This window comes from Taudactylus pleione, unplaced genomic scaffold, assembly GCF_031769625.1.
Source record: "Taudactylus pleione unplaced genomic scaffold, aTauple2 ptg000352l, whole genome shotgun sequence".
Classification (NCBI taxonomy): domain Eukaryota; kingdom Metazoa; phylum Chordata; class Amphibia; order Anura; family Myobatrachidae; genus Taudactylus; species Taudactylus pleione.
The window spans coordinates 3,090,998-3,105,055 of NW_028284753.1; positions in this window are offsets into that span (position 1 = coordinate 3,090,998).

A 14,058-nucleotide genomic window follows, 5' to 3' on the forward strand; every position below is an offset into this window, starting at 1 on the left:
CTCAGTGGTTGCTGCGCTGTCCAAATCACCGGCAAAATGGTGCGGCAACTATTTTCCCCATGTGTTGCACTTGCGCAGTAAGGAAATTGTAAAGAAATTTGCTGCTGCGCCATTTCCCCTGGTGAACTGTGCATACGCAGTTGACTCTGGCACAGCACTAATGTCTATTAGTGCCCAGATTCTACTGTTGCACTCAGTGTGCTGCCGGCTGCTGAGTAGAGAGGGCGGGTTCCGGGCAGAGACCGCACACGGGCCCCCTCCTCTGAATCAAATGTAACACTTGGTATTTATTGACAGCTACTGTATACAAGTTTATCAGTGAGTTTTGTTACTGGGTCAATCTATGCTGCATGACTTTAGATACACCAGGTATTTATTTATTTATTTATTTATTTATTACCAGTTATTTATATAGTGCACACATATTCCGCTGCGCTTTACAGACAATATTTGGCCATTCACATCAGTCCCTGCCGCAGTGGAGCTTACACTCTATATTCCCTACCACATGCACACACACATACACACTATGGGTAATTTTGTTAGGAGCCAATTAACCTACCAGTATATCTTTGGAGTGTGGGAGGAAACCGGAGTACCCGGGGGAAACCCACGCAAGCACAGGGAGAATATACAAACTCCACACAGTTAGGGCCGTAGTGGGTTTCGAACCAACGACCTCAGTGCTGTGAGGCAGTAATGCTACCATTACACCGTCTGTGCTGCTGGGTATTCATATTAATGTGTACAATTTTAATGATGATATTATTTAAATTAAACAATTTAAGATTTTTATGAAGTGGTTTGTATATTAATAAAAGTATACACTAGCATCTTTCAGTTTGTGCTAAATAAATACTCAGATTTATTTACTACTCTAGCATTGAATTCAGAAGTTCTGCAGAACATGGCAATGTATGGGGTGTTTTTAGGGAATGTTTGGGTGGCTTAGGTCCTGATTTATAGATGTTCGCAAACCCAAAGCAGCAGCGATGCTAACAGCGTACAACTCTGAATCAGGCTTTTAGTTCTAGAGAAGAGATAGGCATGGCTCCTGCCAATGTCCTGGGTTCCAAGGGCATTCTTTTTTCTAATCTGCCTCAATATCCAAAAGTCTCCCAAATTTGGGACACAGGTTGAGAAGACAACCCTTCCAGATCCGGAAAGAAAAGTTATATATTTTAACTGACTGGGCACTACAAAGGGTTGTGCTTTCCAAATAGCAGCTGTTAAAAATAAAAAAAGAGTCCTTCTTCAATTAGGCAATAACAAAATATAAATAATAGCAACGCTATGAGGACAAATCAAAATTTACACTTCATGTTGAATTAAAAAAGATGTATTTTAATCCTTACTGCATAAAAAAATATACATTCATATAAAATATATACTGATCACATTGCAGGCCCCAGTGATCCTCAAAAATGTCCTGTAATTGGGCCAATTTCTGTGGTTGTGTAGATATTATTATTAATTATCAAAGTTCATTCCTGGATATATCTTAATGTAATTGGCAGATGATACCATTTCTAGGTAGAACTGTCCAGTTATTATGGTACATTACCAGACCATGTTGGTTAATCCGAGGTTCTTTAGCAGGGGTTCATGCAGAATAGTTGTCCCATCCGTTGATTGGTGTAAAGTGCTGGTGCTCTCAAAGATAATTGTAGATGGTAATTCTTCCAGGTAGATGACAAGTCCACATAAAATCCACAACAGGTACACAGCCATCTGGGGTCATTATATTGCGGTCAAATATGCCCACCTAACATGTTTTGCTGACGTAATCTGCAGCTTTATCAAAGTTGTATTAGGCTCTCTGTGGGCACATTTTATATACTCTCACCAATATGGCTGCTGATCAGAAGCTATTCACAAATCATCATACATTTTCATAATTAAAAACATCTAATTTCTCATATATAAAGTAGGCAAACCCATTTTCATATGGAAAATTAATTACAGGTCGAGTCTCCCATATACAAATATTCCAAAATACGAAAATACGGAATTTTTTGCATGTGACTGAGATAGTGACACCTTTGCATTTTGATGGTTCAATGTACACAAACTTTGTTTGATGCACAAAATTATTAAAAACATTGTATACCACCATCATCAGGCTGTGTGTATAAGGTATATATGAAACAAATTATTTTTGTGTATTTACACAAACTTTGTTTGATGCACAAAATTATTAAAAATATTGCATAAAATCACCATCAGGCTATATGTATAAGGTGTATATGAATCATAAATGCATTCTGTGTTTAGAATTGGGTCCCATCCTCAAAATATCTCATTGTGGTATGCAAATATTCCAAAATGGAAAAATCCGATATCCAAAATACTTCTGGTCCCAAGCACTTTGGATATTAGAGACTCAACCTGTAATACACTTAATATGGTGGAGAATGCCCTTCCAGCTCCTGCTTGCTCTTCCATTGAAGTTGGCGGTGCTGGGGTGACACAATTTGCTGTTAATCACTTTATTACACCATGTGGTGGGCAGCAATGACTTAAACCATGATTCCTCAACCCAGAGGTAGTTTCCAGATGGGCCCTCTCATCTCTGGCACAGCAGTGAAATGTTATGAGCCGTTGTGACAGCTCATATCTGCGGCAGATTCCAGCCAGAGCTGAGAGGGTTAACAGATAAAGACAGCCACAGTGAAGTTTGGTCCAGGCTGATTGCTCCCAGCTGAGAAGCCTCTGTGAACATGCATCACTCAGCTGCTCATAGTGGTAATTACCAGAGGCTGGTTTTATTTGGTCACACAGGATTAGCTCTTACTTCTGTTATAGGGCAGCCAGCCCATTCCTGCCTTGCCGGAGATAGTTTCTTGTCGAAGTCATGCCCTGTTCCGGTATCTGCTGTTTGGTATTCCTGGTTCCTGTCCTAGCTCTGCCTTGCATTACCTGTACCTTTACAAGTATACCTGGAATATTAAATGTGCTGCAAATCCATTCTGCATGCCATTGGTGTTGTGTACTGTTGCTATTCCATCCTGCAATATACAGTATGTATGTATCTCTTGCTGCTATTATACTCTGCAAAACCCATGCTGGTTAATATATTGCTATTCCATTCTGCATTATATGTTATGCTGCCATACCATACTGCTAGCTGCATGTGAATTTGGGTTTTGTGCTATACCATCTTGCAAAATATGTGTTGTTTGTGACTGCCACTATTTTATGTAGTTGTGTTTATAAGCAATCGTATTCTGTTAATGTCCACAGTGCACGCTGCTCCCTTGCAATATTATTACTTAGTATTGCTGATATTCATGTTACCTGTTATTATTGTGCATTCTATCTTGCTTGTGTTCATGGCTTCAGGTTAATATTACCTTTGTTCTACTACCCCAGTTTTACCTTGTGAACTCCGGCTATTTGTATAAGACCCTAATGTCCGAAGGTTAAGACCTGGCGGCATCCTAACTACCAGTGAGTGTTTCATACTCTATGGCACAGGTTCTCAAACTCGGTCCTTAGGACCCCAAACAGTGCATGTTTTCCATATCTTCACACTGAATCAAGTGAAATAATTAGCTCCACCTGTGGACCTTCTAAAATGTGTCAGTGTGTAATGATTACACCTGTGCACCTGCTGGGTGACCTGCAAAACATGAAATGTGTGGGGTCCTGAGGACCGAGTTTGAGAACCACTGCTCTATGGGAATAATGGCCAGTATTATAGACAGAAGCTCTCCCTAGAGTGTCTTTTGGGGACTTATACAAATACAGGGGAGATTCATTACAAAGACTCTGGCTTTGTGCCAGAGTCTACTGAGCATGTGCAGGTCTCCGGTAGCATGGCAAGTTCCCAGAGACTTATCTATTGTGCACGCAGTACACCAGAAATCGCTGGGAAAATAACTCACCATTTTCCCCAGTAATGGTGGGTGTGCAGTGTGAACCCCCCAGGGCCCAGGCACCCATGTGCACCGCATACCCTGCACCCAATATAAATATGCCATTGCTCACCCCCTGTACCACCAACCAGAACCCCCATCTTGAATCTCTCTGATGGCACCATTAAAAAAAGTTAAGTATGAAAACAGTGGTATCAAGCGGTGCAGCCTAATCATCTTTAGGTAAGACATGCTTCCATTTAACACATTCACGCTGGGCCTATCCAGAAATGTTGTAAGTTATGGTGTGTTAACCTTCAAACCAAAACTTTACATGGGACCTCATATAACACCTAACACTAAAGACTTCACAATAAGTATGTAAATGTCGTTATGTGAAGTTAGCTTTTTATCAGAATGTGTGGAAGCAATTATTTTAAGTCAAATGCATAAAATATATTGATAGCATTGCATTACAATTCAGCCATTGCCAAATAAATAAACTTTGGCATGAAAAAACTTATATTCTATTATTACAAAAAAATACTGTATTGTACACTTAAATCTGTACCTTCCACCTTTCAAACTGATGTAATATTAAATCACACCTTTTGGTTTAAATTTATTTTTAACAAACAAAAGATAATTACAAAATGCTATCACTATTGTGTAGAAAATTACTAACCAAGTTCAAAACAACTGTAAAATAAAACTGTAAATAATAAACTCATAACTAAGGCTGTTTGCTGTCAAAATAAATGACAAGCAATAAAAATGGTATTTAAAAAAACTAGATAAAAGAAGTTAAAGTAATGTAAATGAAATATAAATTGTCCTAGACAGTATGTTGGCCAGGGGCGGGCTGGGCCGGGGGGCAGGGTGCCATGTGCCCCCCGGGCCGTACCATTATATAGAGTCCCGGGCCGCCTCCACTTGTAGTCAGGACGACTGTGTTTTACTATTTATCCGGGCGTGCTAGACAGGCGGCCATTGGGGGGGAGAGGGAGTTATATGGTCCAGGCATAGGACGAGAGCCGATGACAGGACTAATGTTCCTACTACTTGTCAGTGCGCTGCGCACCACGCTGCAGAGCGTGAGATGATGACATCATCATCTCGCGAGTATCTCACTCTCTGCTGTATTCTCCAGGAATGGGAAACTGCCTGAGACATGCAGCGCTGTCAGGGGTATATTTCTTGTGGGTGGTTCAGTCTACTGTAGCTGGTGGGTAGTCCGACTGCTCCGTGATTCAGTGGACGAATGCAGGAAGGTGGTGAGATGGAGGGGTGATGATGATTGCGCACCCCTAGCCCAACAACCTGCTGTCAATAAGGGCACGTTTCTAAGAACAGAGACCCCCCCTTCTACCGTGGATGCCACTTGCTGATCCATAAGAATCAGGTGGGGATGTTTGATGCCTTAATACAAAAGGCGTTATCGGGTTTATGTGAGCTCTGTATGCAGTGCTATGTACTGTATGTGTATAGTGTAATGCACAGTCAGTGCTGTGTGATGTGTTGTGATAGTATTGCACAGTGCTGTGCATACTGTACAATGTACAGTATATTTTTGTAGACCGTCCTCTTTTCACATGCAAATTAATACAAGGGCTTGCTAATATATTAAAGCTCAATGTTAATATGCCCTGAGTGGAGCAAGACACACCCTATAGCAGGACACACTCCTTGATAGCATGCCGCACTATAGACCTGATTCAGAAATGGACACAGGTCACATCTCTGCTGTGTCTTTGGACACAACGATTAGTCGCAGCTACAGAAGTAGCTGCGTTACTTATCTGTCCCCGGCTTCTGCGCATGTGTGACCTGAGGTCATGCATGTACAAAGCTGCCGGGGAGTCATTGGGAAGGTGGTGGAAGTATACGATCAGATCCCTCTTCACATCCCCAGAACTTCTTCCCATTGGAAGGAGCAGGGCTACAAGAACGAGCGCCAGCTGAATAAATAGTATGTTATACAACATAGTAGTTCCCTAGTTAATTTTATCCCCCATAGTAGTGCTATAGTGCAGATTATGCTCTACAGTGCCAATAGTTCATATTATGCCACACTATAGTTCCCCCAGTTTACATTTTGCCATGGTGCAGCCACACCTCCTCTTGGGGGGCCCCTGGAAGTTTCTGTACTGGGGCCCAAGATTCTCTTGGCAGCCCTGCCCGTAGTAACAAACAGCCCTGGTGGTATGGTGGTTGTGATGGCCGCGGTCTGTCTGTCAGCATTTGCCACCGCATTATTATACTCTTCTGTTACAGTTATGCTGTGTGCTACAGGGCTATAGAAAGCCCTGTAGGTCCAAATTTAGTAAGCGAAAGCTGTGGCTGTAATACTGCCATGCAAAGGCGGCCGTATTACCATGCTCGTGTGCAGCTGTGGCTGTGCTCATTCACACAACCAGCAGGGCCATTGACTGAATATATTAGTGATATGGCCGCACTGAAGCTAGTGGCCGTATCACCCAGAATCTCCCCAGAGATTTCCAAGTGCCCTCAATACACCCACCACCAGATTAAATAATAAAAATAGTAAATGGGTGTCTCAATCTAAATAGTAGGCTCCCATAATTATTAATATTAAAATATATGGGAGTGATCAATGATTGACTCATGTGAGTTCATGGGCCTGATTCTGAGTTGGAACAGATACAGCTGCATCTTATGCTAATTTCGCACCCAATTTTAAAACACGGAGACACCAACTTGCGGTGTCTTACAGCTCTGTAAATCTGTCTTGGCGCATCTTTAGGCACACCATTGGGCAATACATCAAACTTGAATGAGCCCCATGGTAAGTGCAGTTTGTCTATCTGAGTATAGCGTCCTGTGTGAGCGATTGTGCGTTTTCAGACACAGCCGCTATCGGCAACATGGGCATGTCTGCCTTGCCACCTCCCTGCTCCCTTCCAGGAACACCCACTAAAATCCACACTCCCTGCGTCTATATTTGTTCTTAATTTTGTTATTATTTTGATCATGGAAAAAAATGGTAAGGAGTTCCTGTATGCATTAATTGCCTTATGTAATAACAATATAACATAAGATTCAAGTGTCATATTTGGGAATGTGGATGAGTCTGCTAACATACAGTATAAGGAGAATGTGGGAGGATAGATAGATAATAAAGTATATTTTTGTTAAACAACACCAGGTCTAGTTTTTTTCAAAATAAATATTTATTATACTGAAAAGCAAAATTTAAGGAAGGACCATTACTTATGGGCCAATGCTCTGGACTTGCCCCCCAGGCTAAAAGGTGCCAGCCAGCCCCTGATGTTGGCCCAACGTATGCTGGCACACCTCAGCCGACACACCCCCGTGTCCGCTCCGTCATGGTCCATCCCTGCCTCTCCTAAACTTACCCCATTACTGGTTGGCGGTCTTCTTCTAGGTCTGTGCCATCTACCTTGCAGTAGGAGCTGTTTGGGTACATGCCCAGGCTTCCACTGTGCTCATATTGAGGATACTATATAGATAGGATATATTGATTAATATTTCCCAAGTTGTGTAATCCCAGCTAATTTTCTATGTACAAAGGTACCGATACTCACCTAATTTTAATAAAAGATTTATAGTCGTTTCCAAGCTCTGGATAAATCTGTGGATGCTTATTTTATTAATTTCTGACATTATTTCATTGATTTCTTCCTCTTTCAGGAATTAGTTCTAAAAATTAAGTATTATACCAAGGTGATGGTATTGTATACAGTATCATTGCATATCATGAAAAAACAGTGTATAATTGTCACTGCTGGTGATGTTTTGTACAAAAATATAGGGTATTCTAATTATAATACAACTGCAAAAGGAGAAAAAAGTGGGCGCTACCAATATAAATCACCAATTACGCCAAAATTTGTACCACTCCTGCTGCCCCCACACAGTGGATCTGGAGGTCCACCTATTTACAATGGGAACACAATAAAAAAGAAAATGGGAGCGCTGGCAGTGGCTGCTGATTTAAAAAATCATTTATTTTAATTGCACATAATACAATCTCAAAAACTTATTGTTTAAAATATCAAAATTAATAAAAAATACAGATGGATACAATCAATTAGGCTACTAGTGCCTTACTTTTAAAATGCGAAACCGGTTCCACCATACAACATTAGTACATATCAATATATAAATCACTCCAGAGGCTAGCATAGAGATCTCTTATATAGACATATATGTATATTGGAATATCGGAGCATTAATCGAAAATCATTGGTCACAATTTGCCAGCATAGATTCAATAGCTGTCGATATATTAGTCCACTTATACCCAATTAATAGAGGGTTAAATGTATAAAGAAAAAGCAGCACAGCTCATTCAGCGCGGTTTTGAGTGTTAGTATTGCAGTGTTAGTAAATAGGTAGTTCCTAAAATAGGTATATTATCATCCAACCATTTAGGTAGTATATTGTGGCAGTTAACCTCTACCCCAATCCCAGGGGGAGGATGCTTATGTACTGATCGCCCGCTCACAAATAAAGAACAATATCAGCCAAAGATTTTTACCACTTTGTGCACCATGTGGTCCAGAGGCGCTTTGTGTCCTCAGGCAGAGGGACCTCTTGTTCCTGAATCCTGGCACTTGTAACCGTTCACAGTGAACCAGTAGGCTGTATGAACAATCTGTTTACCGCCGCTGCTGCACACTGACTACAGCACGCTGCTACACGCTGGCTGGTGACCGATCCGTCACTTCCGGTGGTGAACTTCCGGTTTCCAGTATGCGTGCCACCTGCGTTCCACGAGTGTCCTGACGCGTTTCTCCTCTGATGAAACCGCCGTGTCATTGGGCGGAGAAACGTGTCAGTTGACTCGAGGAACTACCTATTTACTAACACTGCAATACTAACACTCAAAACCGCGCTGAATGAGCTGTGCTGCTTTTTCTTTATACATTTAACCCTCTATTAATTGGGTATAAGTGGACTAATATATCGACAGCTATTGAATCTATGCTGGCAAATTGTGACCAATGATTTTCGATTAATGCTCCGATATTCCAATATACATATATGTCTTTATAAGAGATCTCTATACTACCCTCTGGAGTGATTTATATATTGATATGTACTAATGTTGTATGGTGGAACCGGTTTCGCATTTTAACAGTAAGGCACTAGTAGCCTAATTGATTGTATCCATCTGTATTTTTTATTAATTTTGATATTTTAAACAATAAGTTTTTGAGATTGTATTATGTGCAATTAAAATAAATGATTTTTTAAATCAGCAGCCACTGCCAGCGCTCCCATTTTCTTTTTTATTGTATTCTAATTATATCTTATATCAAATCCCCATCCAATCATTTTCATTAGGTTTCTACAGAGCTGATTAGATAGAAAAATGGTTTTAATATTCCATTGGGCTGATCACAGTGTGACGGATCTATGCAGTGCTAAAATACAAGTTTTTTTGCATTTGTACTTACACCAATCAACCATTAATCAAAGTTATTATGAATATCTGTATGCATGAGTACACATAATGGGCCTTTTTTCCTTTAGCCTTGCAGCTGCCGGGGATTAGGACCCAGTGGCTCGCACATCTTTCCTCCTTGGCGTCCTGTATGATTGGACATGCCACTGAATTACTCTCTCGAATGGGAACACTACAAAGCCTTATAGAGATCCCAGTACCACCACCACACAGTACAGTAGACCTATCACTGACAGACTACAGTGTGAGTGTGCATATAACACTCGATGCACTACAATGCCCAGCACACCCTATTTGCTCTAGGATGCATCTGGCATAACATCTAGAGCCTGTACCTGTATTAACCCTGTGTCATATGCTACAGGAGTGAAAATGGGTATACAATCGGGAAGCCGGCTTGTTTGATTTTCACCAACTGATCATTCTAATGTAGGGGGAAAGTTCCCCCCAAATGAACGATAAGTAGGTGGACACTGGCCAGCAGTATCTGCTTACTTCCCCACCACACCGTCTCCCGGCTGTGCTGCTGCTGTCAGCCCGGGATAAGGGATCTCTGTCACTGGCAGCGGCTGAGAGGCAGGAGAGGATCAGTGCTGCTACTGCTGCAGCAGCACATTCTCTCTCACTCCAGGTCAGTATAACACAAGGACCTGCATCCCCACCCTCGCTCATTACACTAGGATACCCCTGTGATCGTGGCTTCCCCCCCACTCTCTTCATAGGGTCTGTCATTGCACTAGTACCCCACCCCACCTGCGATCTCACCCCCCCTTTCCTGATGGGGTCTGATAGCTGTCTGCTCCATAATGTGACTCTATATACATATATATGTGTATACAATACATATAAAGCAAAGAGCTTTTCTTTGACTTGTAAACCTTCCAATGAATCAAATATTGTATATAACCCCTAATCCATCTATAATCCAATATTTTATTCAGTCTCCTCGTCTACTATAACTTAAGAAGGTCTAGAGGAAGTTTGGTTTAAACTGAAGCAAACAACTGCTTTTGACAAGGATACATGAATGTCTTTTGGAATTGTCATATAAAGAGGTATTAGGTCTAATTGTGTTAGAACCTGTGGGAGGGGACCAGTGGCGAAACTAGGGTATTTGGAGCCCAGGGCAAGATAAGAAATGGAGCACCCCTTCCCGCCAATTTTCTGCCCGTGCCAAAAAGTGGCTGGCAACTGAAAAATGGGGGCGTGTCAACTAGAGATGTGCAGGTTTGGTTTATCCAGTTTTACAGATTTACTCGGATATGTTCGGATCTCAAAAATGGCATTTCATTGGCTATCGGCTATCACGTGTTTTGGATAGCCAATAAATAAATCCAAACTAATCCGAACTTGCGATAATTTTAGCAAACAGAACTGAGTAAATCTGAGTAAAACCGAACCCGCACATCTCTAGTGTCAACATGACACACCGCCATTTCTCATCACTCTGGGAACATTCCTTTCCATTCCATATGCACCTTACTGCCCCCAGTAGTAGTGCCCCTCTTGCAATGCCCACTGTAGTAGTGCCCCTTATGCAATGTCCCCAGTAGTGCCCCTTATATAGTTCCCCCAGTAGTGCACCCTTATAAAGTGCCCCCAGTAGTAACCCTTATACAGTGCCCCCAGTAGTGGTTCCTCTTATGCAGTGCCCCCAATTGTGCTCCTTATACAGTGCCACCAGTAGTGCCCCTTATAAAGTGCCCCCCTATGCAGTGCCCCCAGTAGTGGTCCCTCTATGCAGTGCCCCCAGTAGTGGTCCCTCTAATGCAGGTCCCCATTATTGCCCCTTATACAGTGTCCCCCTATGCAGTGCCCTCAGTAGTGCCCCATATACAGTGCCCTCAGTAGTGGTCCCTCTTATGCAGTGCCCCCAATTGTGCCCCCAGTAGTGGTCCCCCCTATGCAGTGCCCCTTATAAAGTTCTCTCAGTAGCCCCCCTATGCAGTGCCCCCAGTAGTGATACAGTGCCGCTATACAGTGCCCCCGGCCAGTAGAGCACTCATTGCGTTCCGCACTACACTGACTTTACCGGACCTGGACTGCGGCCCATGGTGCCCAGAGCACGATCCCCGGCTGACCTGCCCTAGTTACGCCATTGGAGGGGACGTATTATTTAGGACACTGTGGCTCAGAGATAATCTACAGGTTCTGTATGGTAGAAGTACTAAGTCTTGGAGAAAGATAAAGTGGAGAGAGATAAAGTACCAACCAATCAGCTCCTAACGGTCATTTTTCAAACACAGTCTGTAAACTGGTAGTTAGGAGCTGCTTGATTGGTACTTTATTATCAATCTCTAAGGAAAGCTTAGTACATATATTTTATGCAGGGCATCCTATTGTCATGGTAATCCTGAGCTGCCATGGGCATTTCTCAGACTGAAAACAGTGGCTGTGTGCATGCGGCATCGACATTACCTGCCCCTCTGTAACAGGCCCACAGTAACATCCTTCAGTATATATGTAAAGATTAGCAGCAAGGATCTGGAAACATTTGTATTACCCTCTCCCAACTTACAGTAGTATTGTTACATGACTACCCTCCAGTGATAAATATGTTTTGGTCATATAATGTTAGCCAGTACGGAGGCTATAGCTTAAAAATAGATAAATCCTTTTTTTCGAATATACAACCTAGATACAGAAATAACTGAAACTCAGCATTGCTGTGAGATAGAGATGATCTTTCTGATATAGGCAACTTGACCTTCCTAAGCACTCATGAATTTGCATTAAGGGTATAAGGTACTGTACATTAGGAGAAAGTAGTAGTTTCAAGAACAGACAATTAAAAGATAAATCAGTGATCATCACTATTATGCACAAATGTCAAAAATAGTAAATTAGCTATCAAACAAGAGGCTTTAATCTGTGTTTAGTGTTTTGCCAGCCTGTAAACTTGTTGACACAATACAAATCCATTGTAATATCTTCCTGCAATATACAGTATGTACAGTACAAGATGAATGTTTCCCCATTTGTGGATCTTAGTCCCAGTGCTCCCCCCTTTTTTCACTATATTTCTTTCTGTGATTACTTTTATTGAAAAAAATATAGAAAAAAATGATATTTATGAAAAACACAACAATGTGATGGACAATTGTATTTTAGCAACTGCAGTCATAATTGATCAGCTTAAAATGTCCTGTGTACTAGATCTTAGCCTTAGTATACAATTTACTCTATAGGTTCTCTATTGAATTCCAAACAAAGCAAACCAGTTAGATAAATCTATTCTAACCCATGCTGCTTATCCATTAGTATCAGGAGTCGACTTTCATTATAAAAACCAAGAAAAAAAAAGATCTGTCTGAAAAACATCTGTCTATGGAGGAAAAACAAGTTGAATTAATGCAGGTTCTATCATTTCACCTAAAAAAGTATAAATTACAATTAATGCGCGAATCACCAGGCCTCCGCCATTTTCCCAGTGATTTTTTGCGGCTCTGCAGAAGTGATCCGGGGTTGTGGAGCAGCACACTGGAATCTGCAAAAAGGTAAGCAGAATTTATTATAGCTGTAGGGTGTGCAGTGTGGGCCCCCTTAGACCCAGGGGCCCGTTTGCACTGCACACCTTGCACCCATTATTTAGACGCCCCTAAATAGGAGCTGATTGGCTGGAGCACCATTTATCATATGCAAAGAGTTTTATCACTCGCTGTGAGTGATAAAACTCATTGATAAATGAGGCCCTAAGTCTATTATGTCCCTTAAGATGCTGAGGCTATGCTGTTCTTTATTGTGCTACAGTGTACTGGCAGACTCTGAGGAGAGCTGTTCTTAATGTTTTAGCAGGCTGACTGAGCCTACAGTATACTGGTGGTATGACTACTCCCCTTTATTAGCTTTTATTAACTTGGCAGTCTGTGCTGATAGTAAGAGGTCTGACGGCCTAATATTTTAGATTTCAACAGTTCACTCCTATATGCTGGTATACTAGTCCTTAAAACTTGCAATAAGATGTCTGTAGCACAGTCTGCTGGGTTATGTGGTAATTGCTGGGGCTTTCACTGTTTAGTAATGCAGGAAGGTGTAGTCAGTTAACTGGGGCTTACTACCTTCCATCTAGGTGTTTGCTTTGCCACATGAGCTTGTAGGACCTGCCAAATGATCTGATGATGATCCCTCAGGCAGCCGATTATGTAGGCAGACATGCCCCTGCAATGTATTGCTCACCAGCAGCTGCACTAAAGAAGAGAGCTCCTCTCTGCCCTCCTCGACTGGGAGTGAAGAAGCTGCTTGCTTGGCCGGAAGATGTCACTGGCACTAACTTCCTCCGGACACCACTGCTGTCTGAGAGCCGCTCTGATGATCTCCAGTCACTCTAACAACCTCGGTCTCACACCGCTGATCTCTGGTCAATGGGGACACCTCTCTGTCTCAAGAAAGTGTCCTGTGTCTCAACACTGTCCTCACTCTCTCCTCAGTCAGCACTACAGTTAGGGAGTCTGTTGAAGTTCTACTGTTTTCTCTGGTGCACCTGCCGGCTCCTGCCCACTGGACTCATGTGCCGAACTCCAGGCATCCAGAAAGTTCTGGCACTGCAAACGCTGCAACAAATTGTCCATTATCACCAAAAAAAATAAGCATAAGTGCAGAGTCCACTATTTTACATTATATGCAAACAGTCCCCTTTAATACAATAAATTAATGCTTATATAGCTGCTTTTTACAAAATGTGGACAGCCCAAGACTACCCAATAAACTAGTGGGGTACTACACTAGTGTCCAATATTATAGATGTACAGT